At 36.5% G+C, this 4,009-nt stretch overlaps 1 pseudogene; it reads left to right on the forward strand.

Annotated features, from left to right (window-relative positions):
- Positions 1 to 198: 198 nt before the first annotated feature.
- Positions 199 to 4,009, forward strand: part of LOC122084822 — a 9,586-nt pseudogene continuing 5,775 nt past the window's right edge.

Raw genomic sequence — 4,009 nt, forward strand, 5'->3', positions numbered from 1 at the left:
CTTTAAGACCAACGCACCGGATGTAATAATCCTCACCCAACCTTGACCGTTGGATCCTCTGTTGTCCACGTGTCGTGTTCTGCAGGGAGCAAAACAAGGAAAAACAGATATGAGAAAAACAGAGGATTTTGATCCCCTGTCCGGACCGCACTGGAGAATCTCTTCTTGGACAGGATTAATCGTTAACCTTTTTTTTGCTGGAAGGATTAATCATTAACCACCAGTCTTAATCTCGTACCTTCGTTTTCGTAACTGTTTTTTCTGTATCGCTTCGTTTTCCTCCTCATCCTCCTGCCACTCACCGCCCATTTTCCGGCGATTCCTTGCCGGAGCTCCCCAGAGGTACGATGGCACATTCATTGTCTTTGTCTGAATAAGAGAAGAATCCAAAGAGAAAGAAGAAGCCGTTTTTCTCTGTTTGGAACGAGAAAGAGAGATTAGATTGGGATCGGAATCGAAGCAGAGGAGAAACGGGAGAAAGAGAGAAGAGATGAGTTTCAGAGACGATAACGAGGATGGAAAGGATCTCCGGAAGCCTTTCCTGCATACAGGGAGTTGGTATCGAATGGGTTCTAAGCAATCAGGATTGCTTGGCTCTTCCGCTCAGATCATCCGAGACAGCTCCGTCTCTGTTGTGCTCTGCGTCCTCATCGTCGCCTTGGGTCCTATTCAGTTCGGCTTCACAGTAAGATCCTTCACCCTTCCCCACCCATTTCAATTCTCTCAATGCTGCTTCGTCTCTCTTCATCAGGATTCCTCTCAAATCCTTTCCTTATCTCATTGTTTCTGTTTCTATCGTCCAGTGTGGTTATTCTTCGCCTACGCAACAGGGCATCATCGACGATCTTGGACTTTCAATCTCCGAGGTTGAATCTTATTCTAAGAATAAGAGCTCTTTTCCTATTTGGATTGAATTTGAAAATTTTGAATTGGGTCTTCAATTTCTAACTCATGATCATGTGAATTTCTAGTTCTCGATATTTGGGTCTCTATCCAATGTAGGCGCCATGGTTGGAGCAATAGCCAGCGGTCAACTTGCAGAGCACATAGGAAGAAAAGGGGTAAGCAAAATCAATCACTTCTAATTGCCATTGCTGATTGAAACTTGAAACTTGAAACTTGAAATGTGTCTTCTTCTCTGTAATATAACCTCTGTTCCAACACCCACAATTGAATTGCAGTCGTTGATGATTGCTGCTATTCCTAATATCATTGGGTGGCTCGCAATATCTGTAGCCCATGTAAGGATTTCTTTTTAATATCCTTTGAAACCATTATATTTTTTGCTTTCCTTCTTCCCCTGTTGATCAATTTCAGCTTTTTTTGTGATTAGGATTCTTCATTTCTGTGCATGGGAAGGTTAATTGGAGGATTTGGGGTGGGAGTAATCTCTTACACTGTAAGCTCAAAATCTCTTCTTTATCTGATTCTTTTGATTTTGTCTTTGAATCTCTCTTTTTCTGTGGATTACTAACGAATTGATTATGTTTACATTGTATAGGTACCTGTATATATAGCAGAGATAGCACCTCAGAACATGAGAGGAAGCCTTGGATCAGTGAACCAGGCTAGTTATCTCTTACTTGATCCATGTTGTTATTATTAATCTTCAGTAACCTTGATACTGCAAACTAACCAAAAGGATTCATCATTCTTTTGTGTAGCTATCACTTACAATTGGAATAATGTTGGCTTATCTATTGGGACTTTTTGTTAACTGGAGAATACTTGCAGTTATAGGTAAGCCTCTAAAAAGGTTTGGTTTGATGACTTCTTATCGGTAGGAGATGTTTAAATTTCAGTTTTTCGGCTCACATCTTAAAGGGTATTTGGAACATATGTATTCTTTATCAATTAAATTTGGGACTGATACTGAGTTTCAACAATTTGTGGTGTTCATGTACTTTTGTTTGAATTATTATGTATACTATTTGTTCTGAAGCAATGTTTAAAAAGAGACACTTCATGCATTACTGAGTGCTATTTTAATTTCTCAAGTTGTTTGGTATGATTTTTGCATCCAATTTTAGAAAAATTGAAGTTAAGTTGAATAGAAATTGTGAAATAGTTCCTCTCTCTCTCTCTTTGGCTATGTATGGAAGAAGCATCGTCTGTACATTATATTTTCGTAGCATTATTATTATTATTATTATTATTATTATTATTATTATTAGAGAAAAGGCTTGACACATTATCCGCCTATTGCAAGTTAACACACACTCTCTCTCTCTCTCTCTATCTTCTCCTTTTTGAAATAACGCATAGTCCCTTCTGTATCTATAGGTGTCAAAAAGTTCTCAATTTAGAATTGAAACAGAGAACCAAAATCATCGGTTTAAAATTAAATCAAACTAAAGTAAATTGGTTCGAGTTTGACTTTGGAATATTTTATCGTTTTTGGTTTGGTTTGGTTTTTGTTTCCTGACTAAAACCATTGAACTAAATTACCCAATTTTCAAACCAAACCAAATAAAAAACCAGCTAAATTGTTTTCTTTTTTTTAATAATTCAATCAATGTGAATAATAAATTATTATTTTTTTTTTTTTTTTAATGTTTGAAAATGTTTTGTGGATTATAACCCTAACAAATTTTGTTTTTTTTTAAGAAATAAAAGGTTGGCCTAAACACCTAAAATAGGACTCAAACCAAATACAAATCAAGTCAAAACCAAATAAGGAACTGAATAAAAATCAAACCAAAATTAAACCATGTCACTTTGGTTCTGATTTGAAAAATAGCTCTTATTCGATTATAGTTACAGTTTCAATTTTCACATGTTGTAACTTGAACCGAACCAACTTGAAAAACCAAAACCAAATTGATTGATGCCCCACCATGCGCCCCCTACTGAGCACTACAGGACTAATGGCCAACCTACTCCTAAGGAGAAGAACACACACACTCCCGCATGTGGCTGGCCAACCTACTCCTAAGGGGAGGGGGAACATCACCCACATTTGGCTGGAGTCAATCCTCAAACCTCTAGACACCAACTTCTACTAGCCGATGCTGCTACCAGTAAGCTTGGCATTGGAAACACTCCTTTTTATGATTTTCATTAGTTCTTATTACATTGTTTTATTTTTTATTTTATTCCTATTGTTATTATCATTATAATTGTAATAATAATTTTATTATTTATGCATAGATACACGCAAGTGGATAGCGTTCTCTTGCCACTCATTATTATTATCATCATCAGCATTACTATTATTATGCTAAATAAATCGAATCCATTATTTTCAATTGATGCAACCATACAATTTCAATTTCTGAATCAAAAAACTGTTTATTTATTTTGAAAAATCAACTGTAATTGAAATAGATCTCCAACCAAAGAGAGCCAAAGGAGCCATCTTTTCTACTTATGTAATTCTAAGAATATCTATCTTGCTTTCTTTCTAATTTTTGTCCTTGCTGCATTTTATATCTTCAAAGGTCTAATTTTTGTCTCTCCCTCTCTCTCCTACACGCACACACACACACACACACAGTAAACTTCTTCCCAATATTGTGTTATCTACACAGTAACTTAAAAATTATCCATCTGGCTTTCGATAACTGTATCTGTTTGATGACTGGAGAGTAATCACCATTTTGGGAGATTTCTTCTCATTCTCTTTTGAACTTCCATTGAATTCAATCAAACAGGGAACCCTTTCCCAAAAGCACACACACATCCCCCCACACCCCCAAAAAAAAAAAAAAAAAAAAAGCGAGGGGTGTCTGAAGCAGTTGACCTATACCCCCTTATCAGTGCATTTAAACTCATTGGCATAACTCTTTCTTATGCAGGAATCTTGCCCTGCACGATTTTGATACCTGGTCTGTTTTTCATCCCTGAATCTCCCAGGTGGCTGGTAAGGATTCTGAAAGCAAATGATATTGCAATTAAAGCTGAAAGTCGTGTTACACATTCTAATATCACTCTCTTTTCTTATGAAATTCAGGCAAAAATGGGTAAGATGGATGATTTTGAAGCTTCTTTGCAAGTTTTAAGGGGATTT

The sequence above is a fragment of the Macadamia integrifolia genome, chromosome 7 (genome assembly GCF_013358625.1).
Source record: "Macadamia integrifolia cultivar HAES 741 chromosome 7, SCU_Mint_v3, whole genome shotgun sequence".
Taxonomy (NCBI): Eukaryota; Viridiplantae; Streptophyta; class Magnoliopsida; order Proteales; family Proteaceae; genus Macadamia; species Macadamia integrifolia.